The sequence below is a fragment of the Mauremys mutica genome, chromosome 8 (genome assembly GCF_020497125.1).
Source record: "Mauremys mutica isolate MM-2020 ecotype Southern chromosome 8, ASM2049712v1, whole genome shotgun sequence".
NCBI classification, from domain to species: Eukaryota; Metazoa; Chordata; order Testudines; family Geoemydidae; genus Mauremys; species Mauremys mutica.
The window spans coordinates 20,338,606-20,356,756 of NC_059079.1; the positions used below are offsets into that span (position 1 = coordinate 20,338,606).

Consider the following 18,151-nt stretch of genomic DNA (forward strand, 5'->3'; position numbering starts at 1 on the left):
TCTCCCGCGGAGCCCACAGCACCCACCCCCACCCAGCACCTGCCTTCCAGATTTGAACACCTCAAAATTCAGGAGTGCTCAAGCTCAGTTTGGGCAGCTGTTACTTCATTTCTCCCAAATCAAATATACTGATCCACTGTAACTTGCTGTAGAAAAAGTAGGATAAAATTGAGCAAGAAATGCTTCTCAGTGGTTATTAGGACTGGAATTGCTATTTTCAACAGCCATTGCCTTTTTTTTTGTTTGTTTTGTTTAAAAGGAAGACAGTGATACTGCATTGGCTAATTCCCCATAGAAAGAAAGAGTGGAACAAAAGAATAATAAAGGCACCTCAACTTTTCCTCATTTATGGAGGACAGTCTTATAATATGCATCCAGATATCCTCCAATCAGACAAGCTGAAAATTGTTCCACTTTACTGCAGCTCTGTAATCATGTGGGAAACAATCCTGTCTGTGTTTTGTGCACATCAAAAATTCCTGCCCTGGGAGCGAGTTACCAGTGACCCAGGGCTGCGGCAGAAGGAGGGTGTAGGTCGGGGGGGAGAGCCCAGGGCTGGGGCAGCAGGTGTGTGTGGGGGGCACTGGTGGGGGGCAAAGGGGGAAGCCCAGCGCTGGGGCTGCAGAGGGTGTGGGTGGGTGGAGGGAGAGCCCAGGGCTGGGGCAGCAGGGGGATGCAGGGGGGAGCCCAGGGCTGGGACGGGGGGCAGCCAAATTTTTTTTTGCTTGGGGCGGCAAAAAACCTAGAGCTGGCCCTGCTCCTACCTCTTCATTTTATAGACCACTTTGTAAGAGAGAAATTCTCTGAGACGTACTTACTCTGCCCAACATGCTGATTCTTACACTGCTTGACTTATTTAATTCTGTAATCTACCGGGAAGGGCTGTGCAGACTGATGGTGTTTCATAGACGACCGTGTGAGACCTGCTGTATTTGTCCATACACAAAATTCTCATTTACCTGTGCATAGTTGTAGTTTGGACTCAGTTACATAGTTTGTCCACTAAACTCACAAAAATGCAGGGTTTTGCCCCAGGAAATGATACATTAATGGAGGCCACTTATATATTTCATCCCAAGAGGATTGAACTGGGCTCTTTTATTAGTTCCTGGAATTTAGATTGTCTATAGATATTGGAATAAACACAAGTAAGGACAAGTCTCTTAAGATGAAAGGGTCAGTGTTCAGCCTTTGACATTTAGCACTTCAAAAACCTACTATTAAGAATTCAAATGACTGTGGTCAAAATGACTTTTTTTTTTCTATCCAACTTCTGTTAACCGTCTCTGGACCTGGATACAATTACAATAAATTTGCATCCGAAGAAGTGGGTATTCACCCACGAAAGCTCATGCTGCAAAACGTCTGTTAGTCTATAAGGTGCCACAGGATTCTTTGCTGCTTCTACAGAACCAGACTAACACGGCTACCCCTCTGATAATAAATTTGTTAATTCTGTTGTCATAATTTGGCTAATATTTGTTTCTGGTTGTGCCCACAATATTTGGGCATTTTAGGAACATAAAAAAAATACATTGTCCCTGCCCCCAAACAGTATGATCCTTGTGCATTCTGTAATGAAAATATTCTGAAAATTAAGTTCTTATGTAGTGCTTCATGTTTTTAAAATCCTGGACACATTAATTACAGTCTGATGCAAAGCTCATTAAAGTCAATGAGGGTTGGGGAGTGGGAGTCCCGGGGGGCCTGTCAGGGGGCAGGGATGTGGATAGGGGTTGGGAGGGCAGTCAGGGAACAGGGAGCGGGGGGGCTAGATAATGGGGTGGGATCCTGGGGGGCAGTTAGGGGTGGGGTGTCCCGGGAGGGGGTGGTCAGGGGATGAGGAGCAGAAGGTGGTTGGATAGGGGGCGGGAGTCCCGGAGGGCGGGGGTGTGGATAGGGTCAGGGCAGTCAGGGGACAGGGAGCAGGGGGTTTGGAGACTGGGTGGTCAGGAGACAAGGAGCGGGGGGGGGGGTTGGATGGTTTGGGGTTTTCTGAGGGGGGCAGTCAGGCGGTAGGAAATGGGAGGGGGTGGATAGGGGGCAGAGGCCAGGCTGTTTGGGGAGGCACAGCTTTCCCTACCCGGCCCTCCATACAGTTCTGCAACACCAATGTGGCCCTTGGGCCAAAAAGTTTGCCCACCCCCACCTTAGGACCTTATACAGCCACTCATTGCTGTAATATCTGAGTATCTTCCATGTAAAATCCAATAGCAGTAGTGAAGTCTTTCTGCTTCGGTAGGGTTTTTGGTTGTTTTTGGTACATGTTTATTAGATAGAAGGGAATGTTGGTGTTGAGCATCATTCTTATGGTGGAAAGGATTCCTTACAGCATTGCCTAATAAGGGTCAGATTCTGTATTTGCCTGATCTCTTCTGGATGTTGGTTCTATAACAGAATGCCTTGTCCCCAAGCTCTCACTGGCATTGACCTAGGCTTTGATCTGCATTGTCGCAGAGTAGCAAAGCTGTCACAGTGGTTCATAAACCGGTATTTCTTTGATGTAGCTGGGGCTTGATCTATGAATTGCTTGGAAAATTAAGATCCAGGCTTAGCTGACTGGGAGCCCATGGAGGGACATGAGCATGGGGTGTGGTAGGGTAATGGAAGCCTGAGCCATGAAGAAGACTGGCAGCTTGACTGGCAGTTTACAAATACTGGGCTCACAAGAAAAAAAAAAGTTTGTGACTTTCCTATAGCATTTTACATTGGCCTTTAATCAGTCGTCTTTCCAAATTCCTTTATCTACTGAAAGATTGTCAGTCAGTTCTGCTTTTTCTCCTCTCCTTGCAGGTATGCTTTTAAAGAAATTTCTCTGCTTCGATATTATAAAGGCTGATAGTGAGATTTTATAATGGCAGTACTTCTTCCTTTATACACACAACTATTCATATTGTAGTACTGCATATAACCCTTCTTTGTACTGCAGCATGGTTGTAGCTGTGGCAGTTGATTGGCAAATTGTAAAAGAAATTGCATTATAATCCCTTGTTTTCATACACTCCTAACTTCTGAAATATTCACCTCTGGGAATGAAATTTTCCATGTTCTGCCTGATGGTAAATTTGTTTTTCAGTAAAATCCCTTCAGCCACTTTTCTTATTGTGGGGAGGAACATTATACCAGATCTTTATGAAAAGAGTTGCAGCAAAAGCAGTTTATGAAGTTTATGGGTCAGATTCTCTGTTGGTATAAATAACCAGGACTTTGGAGCTCTGCTCCAGCTCCAGGAAAAAACCTGCAGCTCCACTGCTCTCGAGCTGCTCCGCGCTCCAGCTCTGGGCTCCGCTCCAAAGCCCTGAATTAGCTCTTTTAATGACAGTGAAGTTGCGCTGAGTCACAGTTTGAAGATCTGGCCCTGTAACTTGAAACCTGGCGTGCACCAATGCTTTTGTGTGTTTGGAAGGAAAAAAAGTAAAATCAATTTGTAAGCAATTTAAAAAAAAATAACTTCAGACCCAACTCAGTGGGCAACTGCTGAAACTTTTAGCACCATCTAATGAAGCTTTCCCTAATCTATTCAGGTTTGTGTAGTAGTGCAACCAACACTGTGTTGCCTGAGGAAGGTTTTTAGACTTTTATAATAGTGCGTATTCTTCTTGCCTGACATGACTAAAAAGAAAAGGGGCTATTTCGGCTGACAAAATTTGCATGAGGGAGGGAGATCTCAGAGATCAAAACCCTGAGACAGGTGACAGGTGAAACTTGTGTGTGTTTAAGTAATCTTGACTCCTACAATTTTAGTGTACATTCTCCAGTAGTTTGCACATTCTAGGGATTCATTTAAAAAAGAATGTATGGGCCTAATCATCCTCCATCTGTGGGAGGGGAACTCGGGGATAAAATCTCAGCGGTCCATTTTGATATCCTTACTCCTGCTGAATATCCCTAACTCCATGAATAATCATTGGAACTTCCTGGAAAATAAGGGACTACTCAATCCCAGTTCTGTCTTTGAAGCAGTGCGTCAAAGCAATTGCTATTTCTTCCTGTTAGTGAGAGATATGCATCCACAGTATGAGAAAGATGAATGCTTGTGGCTTGGTGACTGACAATATGTCACCTTATTTTAATTTTTCATTTATGCTAAATATGGCCCAAATTCTTCACTGATTATTTGAATCAGCCTTGTCCTCCAGATCTAATTATAGCCCAGACACTTACCATGGTTCATGCTGCTCTAATTTGCAGCTTCATTTCATCTGGGATAGTGCCTAGATAAACTAGCTGGCTCCCAGAGAAGTTGAGATTTATGTGTGAGATAATAAATAACTTATGAAGATGATTAAATGAAGGAGGTAACATGTGTGAGACAATATAGTGGGGATCATGATGGTCAATAATGATTTGCTAATTCCCCTTTTTTATCAAATATGTGAGAGATTATTTTAGTGGTTTCTGAGGGATTTTACTTATTAGGGACAAAAGGCACTCCATAATGCCCAGGAACAAGCATGGTCTGTCAACAGATTAGGAGCTATGTTCGCAAGCTGCCAGTACTCGGGAGCTCAGAGTGTGCATATTTGTTTTAAACCAGCATAATTTTTTTCATAAAGAGCATTCTTAGAAAACCTGGGTTATGGGTGAATGCTTTTTCTTTTCAAATACTTCTTTCTACATGATAAGTGAAGCTTTATGGTTGGATAGGGCAGTGACTCAACCTTTCCAGACTACTGTACTCCTTTAAGGAGTCTGATTTGTCTTGCGTACCCCTAAGTTTCACCTCACGTAAAAACTACTTGCTTACAAAATCGGACATAAAAATACAGAAGTGTCAGAGTACACTATTACTGAAAAATTGCTTACTTTCTCATTTTTACCATATAATTATAAAATAAATCAATTGGAATGTAAATATTGTGTTTACATTTCAGAATATAGAGCAGTATAAACAAATAGTATGAAATTTTAGTTTGTACTGACTTTGCCAGTGCTTTTTATGTAGCCTGTTGTAAAACTAGGCATATTTCTAGATGAGTTGATGTACCCCCTGAAAGACCTCAGCGTGCCCCCAGGGTTACACATACCGCTAATTGAGAACCAGATGGGAGATGGTAGAGTGGGGTCAATTTTATAAATGGGTCTGGACCAACACTCCAGCTTCACTCATTGTCACACATAGCATACAGAATTGACTTTCCTCTAACTTTACATCCAATCCCTATGTCTTTATAATGGGCAGACCCAAAATCCTGGATCGGAGCACTCCCAGTCCAGTTCTGATGTAAACTTTGCAGTTGAGGCCTATCTATATCTAATTTTTGGGAACTGGGGAATGCAACTCCTCAGAGTCCTGTGATGGGTATAGAAATAAGTCAACTGTGTATAACCTGGAAAGGTTCTTGATTCGCTCCTGTTTTGGATGGATTCCAGCTGAATGGCTCCCAGATTAATCAAAATGTCAAGTCCCCTCAAAACACTCAGGCACAGGACAAGGTGGAACTCACCCTCTCAGTTCTCCTGCCCCAGTGACCAGATAGACTGTTGTATTTCTTCTACTTAGGAATCTTTGATATCTTTTGTCAGGTGAAGCCCACAACCACAGATAGCCAGCTGGAATCCATTAACTGTTGCTGCCTACTTTGCCTCTTACTTTCAGCCCTGTAGAAACCCCTTGTAGCCTGATTCAAGGATTGTTCCTGCCTTCAGGCCTGATCATGCTTCTTTGAGTTTGTTAGTAAAATTCACACTGACTTCAGTTAGAGTATGAGGTCTCACTTTCCTCTTGTTTCCAGGGTTTTGATATCAACAAATCATTAGAGCCCTGCAATTCCGCGGGTATCCGCATCCACAGATTATTTTTGCGGATTGCAGATTTTATGCAGATACAAATTTTGTATCCGCGCAAGGTTGTATAAATCATACAGCAACTTTTCTATAATGTGCCTCCAACTCTCCCATCCAGAAAATGTATGTATGTGGCTTGTCATAACTTTCCTAGTTGGTCACAAGGAGTTAATTGGCATATGAATCCATATGGCAGGTTCTTTTGCTTAGATTGAGAAACAGTTTGGACACTGTAAAATCTGATGAGCAATTTGTCTTCTCTCAGCCTTTTGTTGTTCAGCAGCATATGATCAAATCTGTAATGAGGCTAATTTGGGGGATTGCATTATTTCTATTAAGTAATCTAAAATTAGTTACAGGGGAAAGGTAGATCAATAGATTATTCTTGTCCTCAAGATCATTTGGCTAACTATTTTTCCAGTCTGGGTTTCCTGGGGATCCAAACAGTTGAAAATCCTGTGTATTCCACAAAGAATACCAATTGTTGCTATGGCTATAACGTTTCCCCATAGTTGGTCATTAGCATGCCTGTCGGAAGGGTGATAAAAGGGCAGCTTTCTGTTTTGTCTGCATGTGCGCCACGGCCTTCTCCTCCATCACTTTCCCCCATATTAGCCAGTAGGATTTCTTCTTTAAGATACAGACCACTGCTTTGGGGCCAAAGATCCTGAGTTTTATACCCAGTGTAGTAGTTGTGGTGTTCTTTGCATTAAACCAAGAGCTATGTGTGTTAACACTTACATTATTTTATGTATTCATTACATAATAATACTGAGAACCTGCAGTTCACTCTCTGTCCAAGGCCCTACCCTCCAATATGGAAGGTGACCGCTTTGACCTCTCTAGCCCACCAACCTTACACAACAGCACAAACCTCAGTAGTGTCTATATGGGTGTGGCCATGAATTTTTTTCTCTGTTATGTTTACTGGTGTGTGGCGTCTGTACACTCACACTCTGCCTATATATTTACTCTCCATTGTATGTAATAACCCTTGAAGCTTAAAGATTAATTTACTGTAACAATTTTGTCCTTTTCCATTTGGGCAAACATTAATTTTATTATCAACATCAGTGTTTCCATCACTAAAATCTGTGAAAAGAGTGTTTTAATGTGTGTTCCTTCTGCTAGCTGGCTGGGTCTCTGCCACTATGAGAGCAAAAATACATTGTAGCTTCTGCATAAACGGTGATAATTTAAAAACAACTTGAATTTAGAATATTATGATGTTTAGGAGGAAAAAAGTAACCAACCACAGTAGAACATGGCAATGTTAAAGTACAAGCAGGTTAAAGTTCAAGCCTCAACTACTTGCCACAGTGTACTTGAAAGCTGTTTCTTATTGCCAGAAGGTTCCTGACCCCAGCCGTTAGAACACATTTTAAAATACTGACTTTTTATTGTTGTTTGTGGTAAGTAATCCTGATGTGAAAATATTTTAACCTACTTAAGGATTGCCTTGTAAATACAGTGCAAAGACCAAGGCCAGATACAATCTCAGTCCTTTCAGTCCTGCCTACACTCCCACCAGTGTGGAAAATGGTCGAGGGGGTAAAGAAGAAGCAGGGCGATGACTTGTCTCCTCTTTCCACCCACCTTATAAAGGCTAGCAAGCCAGGCAGGTGGAAATAGCCCGCATCATCCAAGGGCATTGTTCAGTGAGGATGCTCCTCTTGCAGGGCAGGGCCATTGTATTAATTGCACAGTCTGTCCCTTAGCTGTTTTTCAGCTCTTTCCATGATTCAAAAGGACAAATGCTTCCAGTGGTCCCAAAGAACTAAAGGCAGATTGTAGGGTTACTTAGACACAGCTAGATGTGATGTTTAGGTTATGTAAAATGTGTCCAGAGACATTTGGATGGGCACTTTTTTATTATGTATAAAGTCTACCCTGCAAACCAGTGTTTCAACTAGGCAGTGTAGGTGGCTGTCTCATTCTCCAAATCCTCACTGGGAATAAAGAAGTTAAGGAAAAGGTAGTACAGTAACTCCTCACTTAAAGTCGTCCCGGTTAACATTGTTTCATTGTTACGTTGCTGATCAATTAGGGAACATGCTCGTTTAAAGTTGTGTAATGCTCCCATCTAATGTCGTTTGGCAGCTGCCTGCTTTGTCTACTGCTTGCAGGAAGAGCAGCCTCTTGCAGCTAGCTGGTGGGGGCTTGGAACCAGGGTGGACCAGCAGCCCCCTATCAGCTCCCCGCTCCCCTAAATTCCCTGTGCAGCAGCTGCCTGCAGTTCAGCTGTGTCCCTCCCACCACTGCCATGTGCTGCTCTTGCCAGGTGCCCCAGAGGGAGTGAACCTAACAGGTAATGATCAAATGATCTCTCTCCTGCCATCCATCCCCACCCTCTGACAAACAGAGGCTAGGGACACCATTCCTTACTCATCCTGGCTAATAGCCATTAATGGACTTAACCTGCATGAATTTATCTAGTTCTCTTTTAAACCTTGTTATAGTCCTAGCCTTCACAACCTCCTCAGGCAAGGAGTTCCACAGGTTGACTGTGCGCTGTGTGAAGAAGAACTTCCTTTTATTTGTTTTAAACTTGCTGCCCATTATTTTTAATTTGGTGGCCCCTATTTCTTGTATTATGTATTTCTTGTAAATAACTTTTCCTTATTCACTTTCTCCACACCACTCATGATTTTATACCTCTATCATATCCCCCCTTAGTCTCCTCTTTTCCAAGCTGAAAAGTCCTAGCCTCTTTAATCTCTCCTCATATGGGACCCGTTCCAAACCCCTAATCATTTTAGTTGCCCTTCTCTGAACCTTTTCTAATGCCAGTATATCTTTTTTGAGATGAGGAGACCACATCTGTACGCAGTATTCAAGATGTGGGCATACCATGGATTTATATAAGGGCAATAAGATATTCTCCATCTTATTCTCTATCCCTTTTTTAATGATTTTGAACATCCATGATGACCCCAAGGTCTCTTTCATTATTAGTTGTAGCAAAATTAACCCCCGTCATATTGTATGTATAGTTGGGGTTATTTTTTCCAATGTGCATTACTTTACATTTATCCACATTAAATGTCATTTGCCATTTTGTTGGCCGATCACTTAGTTTTATGAGATCTTTTTGAAGTTCTTCACAGTCTGCTTTGGTCTTAACTATCTTCAGCTGTTTAGTATCATCTGCAAACTTTGCCACCTCACTGTTTACCCCTTTCTCCAGATCATTTATGAATAAGATTGGTCCCAGGCCTGACGCTTGGGGAATACCACTAGTTACCCCTCTCCATTCTGAAAATTTACCATTTATTCCTACCCTTCGTTCCCTGTCTTTTAACCAGTTCTCAATTCATGAAAGGATCTTCCCTCTTATCCCATGACAACTTAATTTATGTAAGAGCCTTTGATGAGGGGCCTTGTCAAAGGCTTTCTGGAAATCTAAGTACACTACGTCCACTGGATCCCCCTTGTCCACATGTTTGTTGACCCCTTCAAAGAACTCTAATAGATTAATAAGACATGATTTCCCTTTACAGAAACCATGTTGACTTTTGCTCAACAATTTATATTCTTTTTACTATTGTTTCAACTAATTTGCCCGGTACTGACATTAGACTTACCGGTCTGTAATTGCCGGGATCACCCCTAGAGCCCTTTTTAAATATTGGCGTTACATTTGCTATCTTCCAGTCATTGGGTACAGAAGCCAATTTAAAGGACAGGTTACAAACCATAGTTAATAATTCCGCAATTTCACATTTGAGTTCTTTCTGAACTCTTGGGTAAATGCCATCTGGTCCAGGTGACTAGTTACTGTTAAGTCTATCAATTAATTCCAAAATCTCCTCTAATGACACTTCAGTCTGTGACCATTCCTCAGATTTGTCACTCACAAAAGACGGTTTAGGTTTGGGAATCTCCCCAACATCCTCAGCCGTGAAGACTGAGGTTACACTGTTGTAATGCCACAGATTTAAGTGAAATTGTTCCAGATTTACACCAACATCACTGAGATCAGAATCTAGCCCGTATATTTTACTTTTGTATTTAAATAAGACATACCTTTCACTAGGTGATTCTTACATAAAAAAGCTTTTATCTTACCTAATGTTAACTTGCATATGGAAAATAAAGCAAAACCTTTTGAATAGACATAGGCACATATGTTTTATAATCTTTATTATGATTTATTATAGAGCCATTGGACTAAATTCAGTCTGGCTTCAGTGGGTGTAGCTGGCGATGCAATCAAGTGGAGTTGTGTGCTCTCTCATTATGGCAGGGCAGAATTTGGTCTGTTAAAAGTACTTGTGTTTATTGCTGCTTTTTATGTTGTCTTAAAATGTATTTAGGAAGGGATGACAGATTGGGATGAATGGAAACCAGGTCCAGTGTGTATGTGAAGACCTCCAATTTGGCCAACCTGTTGGACCACAGCAAAAAGCATGAGTCTCTACACTTTACTTAAACAGCCCAGGTCTTGTAGCTGGAGTGTGTAAAAGACCCATATCTTCTATGTGTTGGGCAGAGTTGGATGCATATTATACAGTGAGTAGTGGGTTACATGTATTTAGGGCTCTGTTTTTGAAAAGTGTCTATTATGTGGCAAAGGCAAATGTGTGGAACCAGCTAATTTGGGTGAATTGTGTCCAAGATGCGTCCCAAATTATCACCTCTTCTTTTATTCAATATGTCAGTTTGCTCTGATTGCCATTTTAAAAAAACTCGAAACCTCTGGAAATCTGAGTACTCTTAAATGAGAGAAATGTGGTGAGGCTGATGTCCTGTTTATATTATGCCAATATCCACCTGGCATAAGTGACAGGAGAGCTGACCCTGAGTTTGTTGTAAATTGAACATATGCTGCATGTTGTGGGTACTTGATGCTTGAATAATAATCTGACTAGCCCTTTTAAACAGATAATGTTGTAAATATGGGATTTATCCTGAGGGTACTTCTATGTCTTCTGGGATCTACCATGGACTGATGACCGTTGTATTCTCTGCTCCAGGATTCCTGTCATCCCTGCCTGGACAGTTTTTCATGGGGAATGTTGGAGGGATTACATACAGTGGGCATATTTCACTGCAGCTCTAAATGGGACAAATATGCAACTTCTAATTAACGTTCTCTGCTGATTGAAGCACGTACAGTGGATCACTTGGGGCCAGACATCACCATGGCCTGCTGGCTAGAGGGGAACATGCACGTGGTGATTGGGTCTGCATATTCACTGATCCTCTTTATAGTACTCCTGTGTAGACCCTCCTCCCACTGTTTACACTAGGGAGAAGGGGAGGTAAGAGACTTTCCATGGTCTCTTGCCCTAAGCTATGGGCAGGATCTAGCTCACAGTACAATTGCCTCGCCCTAAGTAATGCAGAGATGTCATCCTTTCTCCATTCACTGGTTTTAAAAATATTGAGCCAAATCCTAATGTCCTTACTCAGTTCATTTTTTTTTTTTACTCAGGCAAAATTCTCACCCAAATTGAAACTGAGCTTCAGACGTAGCCCAAAAAAAATTGAATAAGCATGTACAGCACATTCATGATGGATTTAATTACCATTTTTTAATGTCTGGTATTGGGATATTTTAATTTAAGCTTGGAATAAATGATCTAGAGTAGGGTACATAGCAGCTGAATTTTGGTAAAGACTTTTAATGGACCATAAGTAGTAGTTATTATGAAGCATCTAGCTGATTTTAAAAAATAACTTAGGCATTTCAACTACAGCATTTACCTCTGAAACCCTCTGTTAATTTTGGCGATTTTGCAACCATATTTCCTTTTTTTTTTTTAAACAAAAAACCCAAAAACCTCTTTCCTCATCTGTTTTGTAAAAAATAAAAGGGGACTGACTAATTGAATACACCGTGGAAACAGTGAAGCTAACTATACAAAAAGTGTTGTCAAATACACACAGTAAAGAGGGAAAACGCTTCTTTAATTTCTTTCTTATACTAATCAGACGTGTCACTTCTAAACATAATAGATGAAAAACTTCTGTAAAATTTGTTTTTTAGTCAGTGTTTTTTTTAAAGAACTTTTTTTAAAGAATCAAAACTCTTTGTCTGATGCTGTGGAACAATACTACATACGGCTAAGGAGAAGCACAATTGTCACTCCCAGGAAAGACATCTGGACAAAAAGCATATTAGAGGGGAAGCTCTTCTCTAGAGAAATGACACAGATAATCAGCCTGGGAATGGTATTTAAGTTTGAATGTTCATTCACTTTCTTCTCAATTTAAGTGACTGTGTCTTATCTATCATATTGTCACGTTTAATGAAAAACCTATAGCCTGTTTAGCACATTTGAGGTTTTTATTGCTTATAATCCAGCATTCAATTTGTTTTGGTGGATTGGGCAGCCTTACTTTGTTTGCACTGTATTTTGAGTATTTCTTTCTCATTTTTGCATTTGAGGTTTAACCTTCCAGAGTTTTATTCAGCAGAAATTAGGGCTTCTGCAAATTTCTGTGGAAGCTAGAAAGACTTTCTGGGCTTGGCACCCTTTGAATCTTATCCTAATTTAAAAGAACGTTTCTAGAGCTATTTGGAATCAGGGCTGCCCAGAGGGGGGGGGCAAGAGGGGCAATTTGCCCCAGGCCCCAAGCCCAGCAGGGGCCCCCACGAGAGTTTTTCAGGGGCCCTGGAGCAGGGTCCCTCACTCGCTCCGGGGGGCCTGGAAAACTCTTGCGGAGCCGGGCGCAGGAGCTTCTTCGCTTCCCCGGGGCGGAAGGACCCCCAGCCGGCGAATTACCGCGGAAGCGGGAACCGCCGCCGAACTGCAGCCCGGTCTTTGGCGGTAATTCGGTGGCGGGGGGGCCCTTCCATTCCGGGACCTGCCGCCGAAGTGCCCCGAAGACCCGCGGCGGGGGCTCCCCGCCGCCGAAGACCAGGCTGCACTTCGGCGGCGGGTCCCGCTTCCGTGGTAATTCGGAGGCGAGGGGGCCCCACCGCGGGTCTTCGGGGCACTTCGGCGGCAGGTCCCGGAACGGAAGGGGCCCCCCCCGCCGCCGAAGACCCCAGGCCCCCGGAATTCTCTGGGCGGCCCTGTTTGGAATGCAGTGCTACTGGAGCATGCATGTGGGCACAATACAGACTCTGGCATGCCATGCAGCTTCTTCACATGGAGTCCTTTTCTGGGAGACCTATTAACAGCTGGGAATGGCACAGAGAGTTGAGCTGCATATATGCTGTTTTATTCTTATTTTATATTCTCACTTTTCAGAGTGGTGTAGTGTCCCCAGCATGGCTGCTAGCCCAAAGTCACATAGCAGGTCAGTGCCTTAACCATCTTTGTTAGACTCCAAGAGCTCAATCTATTTAGTTTATCACTATAAGGCAGTGGTCCCCAAACTTTTTACCTCTTGTGCCCCCCCCCCCATTGCCCCAGTCCGCATCCCCCAGCCTCCCAGAACTCGGGCTGGGAGTGGGGCTGTGGCTCTGGGAGGAGGGACGCAGACAGGGGTAAGAGGGCCGGTGGCTGGGGCCACAGCTGGGAGCTGACCCAGGTTCCAGACATCCCCCCCCGAATGTTCCATGGCACCCCCCTAAGGGAGCATGCCTCACAGATTGGGGACCTCTGCTATAAGGCTTGTTTTTAAATCCTTTAGTCATTCTCATGGCTCTTTTTTGAACATTGTCCAGTTTATCAACATCTTTCTTGAATTGTGGACACCGGAAATGGGCACAATATTCCAGCAGTGGTCTCACCTATGCCAAATATAGAGGTAACATAATCTCTCTACTCCCAGTCAAGGTTCCTCTGTTCATGCATCCCAGGATCACATTAGCTCTTTTGGCCACAGGACCACACTGGGGTTCTTGTTCTGCTGATTATCCACCACGATCACCAAATCTTTTTCAGAGTCACTGCTTCTGGGGATAGAGCCCCCCATCCTGCAAGTGTGGCCTACATTCTTTGTTCTGAGATGTATATATTTATAGTTAGCTGTATTAAAATGAATATTGTTTGTTTGCACCCAGTTTACCAGGAGCTCCAAATTGCTCTGTATCCGTGACCTGTCATTTTCAATATTTACCACTCCCCCAATTTTTGTGTCATCTGCAAACTTAATCAGTGATGATTTTCCAGGTCACTGATTTAAAAAAAAGTTAAATAGTGTAGGACCAAGAACCAGCCCCTGCTAACCCCACTGGAAACATACACACTTGATAATAATTCCCCAGTTAAAATTGCAGACCTATCAGTTATCCATTTTTTCCACTTAATGTGTGCCTTATTAATTTTAACTGCCACTCAGTTGAGAAAGAGCTAGTATTATGTACAATATTTGTTATATTACACCTCTTGTTTAAGCCTTCATTCTTGCTGAATACCTTATTCCATCTCTTACTTTATATGTTACCTAATTTCCATTCCTATACAGGTTTTTTTGTATTCACTTTCTTATGCCAATTCACCTTAGTTGCATGATTATTTTGTTCAAAACATATTTATGCTTAAATTTTACTGGTGTTCGCCTTTGGGTTTCCCATATTTATACTTTTAATCTCTCCAATTCATCCCCGGTCCTTATGTTCTTAGCTAGCTGATTACACACGCCCTGCAAAGTTAAATTGAAAAGTTTGGTTAACCTCCCTCAAGATGAGGTCAGACTAGATGATCATAATGGTCCCTTCTGATCCTAAGTTCTATGATTCTATTAGATTTTTAATTAGGCATTCATGAGAATGTGTTGTTTTTCATAGATTTTTAAGACCAGAAGAGACACTGTGATCATCTCGTCTGACCTCCAGAATAACACAGACCATAGGACTGACTTGAATTAATTCCTGTTTGAACTAGAGCATATCTTTTAGAAAAACATGACTTTAACATTTCCAGTGATGGAGAATCCACCACAGCCCTTGCTATATTGTTCCAGTAGTTAATTACCCTAATTTTAAAAATGTGTGCTTTATTTCTAGTCTAAATTTGTCTAGTTTCAGCTTCTAGCCATTGAATCTTGTTATATCTTTGTCTGCTAGACTGAAGAGTCCTCTATTACCAAATTTCTATTCCCCATGTGGGTGCTTATAGACTGATCAATAACTCCCTAACATTCTCTTTGATATGCTAAATAAATTAAACTTTTAATTATTCTCGTGGCTCTTCTCTTTACTCTCTCCATTTATCAACATCCTTTTTGAAATGTGGACTTCAGAAGTGGACACAGTCTTCCAGCAATGATCACACTAATACCCAATATAGAAATAAAATAACCTCTCTAATCCTGCTAGAAATTCCCCCATTTATACGTTCAAGGATTGTGTTAGCTCTTTTAGGCCGCAGTATCACACTGGGATCTTTTGTTCAGCTGATTAGCCATCATGACCCCTAAGTCCTCTTCAGAGTCAGTGCTTCGCAGAATAGAGTCCTCCCATCCCATAAGTATGGCCTACATTCGTTGTCTATAGATGTAAACATTTAGGTTTGATTGTATTAAAGTGCATATTGTTTGCTTGCATCCATCTTGCAAGTGATCCAGTGGCCTGTCCCCTTCATTATTTTCAACTCCCCCAATCTGTGTGTCCTCTGCAAACTTTCTGAATGATGATTTTGTGTTTCTTCCAGGTCACCGATAAAGATATTAAATAGCATAAGGCCAAAAAACGGTCCGTGTGGGATCCCACTGGAAACACACCCACTTGATAATCCCCTGCTTACAATTAAATTTTGAGACCTATCATTTAGCCAGATCTTAATCCATTTAATTTTGGCCATGTTGAACTGTTTTGGTTCTAGTTTATTACTCAAAATATTTTGTGGTACCAAGTCAAATGCCTTGCACAGATCTACTGCATCAACACTATATTTTATTAATGAAACTTGAACTCTTATTGAAAAAAAAAGATGTCAAGTTAGTTTGACAAAATCTATTTTCCATAAACCCAGGATGATTGTCATAAATTATATTACCCTTTTTTAATTCTGGGATCAGTGTCAGACCTATAATTACCTGAGTCATCCTGTTTATTCTTTTTGAATATTAACACAAGTTTGATTGTTGATTGTTCCAGTCTGGTTTGTAGGTGTCATGGACCTAAAATACATCACAAAAGCTACAATCATAATAGATGCTAATTACCAGCTGGTTGGTAGTCTCAGTAAAGAGGCCAAACACTGCAGGGTATGGAGACCAAACCTCTAGAGACAGTGCCATCAGGAGAGGAATAAGGGGCATTGGTAGGTCGGAGGTAGGGAAGGATGATTGTGCTGCCCTGCCTTGATTGTACCTGTCCAAATAGGCTCCAGGAGGCAGATTCTTGGCTGCTGTAAATTTTCATTGAGTCAGTAGAGCTATGACCACTTACACCAGGATCCACACACAGAACTGTCAGTAAGTTCCTGTCACAAGAAATAGTCTATTCATTTCACTTTTAAAACGTTAATTTCTGCTAAACATATTGAAGGTGGCGAGTAACTTGTTTTGGTGTACTAACCACTGTGAATAGGAAGACTGTAGCATGAAATCAAGATCAAAATGCCTTTTGTCAGATATACTGGAAACCACTCCAAACTTATGCTCCCTGTTCACATGCTACACAGTCCTTATCCATTTCTAGAACTTCAGATTTACTGCAGAAGGCTGCCTTTTTTTTTCAACAATGATTTAGGATGCTACAGATCACTTTTAATATACACACCAGCAATAAAAGAGGATTGTATCTCAAGGGAACATATAAAAATGTAATTTATTTACAAATTTAGAGTGTCAGAGTCTTTTTTTTTTTTGAAGCAATGTCTTTTTTTTTTTTGAAGCAATGCTTAAAAACTGAGCAGTAAAGGAGGCAGTAATGAAGATTGAGCTAGCATTTGGCTATTAATATATTTTGTCAGAAAATTATTATCTTCCAAATTATAAATGGTCCAAATATGAATTGCAGTGTAATGAGCTGGCTTTTCTGTCTGTGTGTATACAGCAGTCCTCAACTGAATGAAAATTTATGCTTTATCAAGTATTTATGGGTCTTTTTTTTCTTGCTGAACCACTGGAACCATTCCCAGAATTACAGGATAACAAAATCTAAAAATGGAAAAGACAAACATTGTTTAGTACTCGTAAGACAATCTCCCTGCTAACACTGGACTGACCTGACATTCTTTTGCCTTACCCAGTAAAAACCAGGGCCAGGTTTTCCAGTCTGGCCTCTGTCTGGCTCCCTTTAGGAAGAAGATGGTGCAAAGTTGGGGGTCTGGGCTTGTGTGCTGGCATGTACTTTAAAGCTCCTCTATTTATGCTAACTGCTCATGGTCCCAAAGGGGCGATTCTGGGAGCTGAGGGTTGCCAAGGTATACAGATGCCCTAGCCATGTTCCCTTTTCCTGGGATGTTCCTCCTATGCGGTTGTCTGAGGGAGAGGTGACAGATGTATTGATACAGCAGGACTGCTCTGCCAAGGATCTGGCATCCTGCATTTAGCAGTGCAGGGGTTAACCCTTCCCTTTGGCTAGCAGGGGTTAACCCTCCCCTGCATTTAGCTGTGTAGGGATTTTCAGGGTAATAGCGATGGAAATTAATTCCTCTCAGCACACCATAAACCCAATACTTTTACCCTTGAAGCCAACAGGAGTTTTGCTGTCGATTTTTAAGTGAGGGCAGAACTGGGCCCAATAAGGGAGGGAGTGTTATGGAGAATTTGGAGCAGTCTGGCAGTAAGATCTCACTATGAAGAAGGCAGGAGTTTTGAGGAGAACAGGGGAGAGCTGTGGGGGAAGTCTTCTGAGCATGGCTGGAGTGAGCCATGCTTTAGTTTGGTCTCTGCAATAATGGTCTGACTAGTGCTAGTAGAATGATCCCCCTAAACATGTGATCTTTCTGGGAGATAATCTCCACTGAGGACATCTAGCCCATACAGAGGAATTACAGCTCCCAGAATTTTTAATCTTATTAAAGGCCAAAGATGTAACAGTTATGGTGAGATATGCACACTGACCCCAATTACCAGTGCATTCTTAAGTCAGTTGAGCTGCATGTTACAGAGAACAAGCTGCTGCTCTGTTTGTGGCCAGTCTCTGGGATCGTGACGAGGCTGGGATATGTTGTGTGGTGACACCCCAAATCTTTGGGCAAAGGGAGCAGGGATTTTCAAGTACTATTTCTCCTCTTGGCTCACTGAACTGGTGCTGGGTAGCAGGGCAGATTAATGGATTTCATCTCTCAAAGATTTTCCAGGAAGAGGAAAAGAGGCACTTAAATCATTGTTACAAATCACTATTTAAAATAGAGCTCTTTTATACAGTGCATACATTTCAAGTAGGGCTGTCAATTAATCGCAGTTAACTCACAATTAACTCAAATATATTAATCACTATTAATCGCAGTTTTAATCTCATTGTTAATAGAATACCAATTTAAATTTATTAAATATTTTTCTACCTTTTCAT

The 18,151-nt window shown here is 41.8% G+C and overlaps 1 protein-coding gene and 1 long non-coding RNA gene across 2 annotated transcripts in view; one reads left to right on the forward strand and one right to left on the reverse strand.

The window, feature by feature from the left end:
* Positions 1–18,151, forward strand: part of LRRC7 (leucine rich repeat containing 7) — a 352,531-nt gene that overhangs the window by 40,953 nt on the left and 293,427 nt on the right. The window lies entirely within an intron of this gene.
* LOC123376687 overlaps positions 16,661–18,151 on the reverse strand; it is a 41,845-nt gene continuing 40,354 nt past the window's right edge. The window contains exon 3 of the long non-coding RNA XR_006581895.1: positions 16,661–16,791. This is a non-coding gene — a long non-coding RNA (uncharacterized LOC123376687). The remainder of the gene's footprint in view (positions 16,792–18,151) is intronic.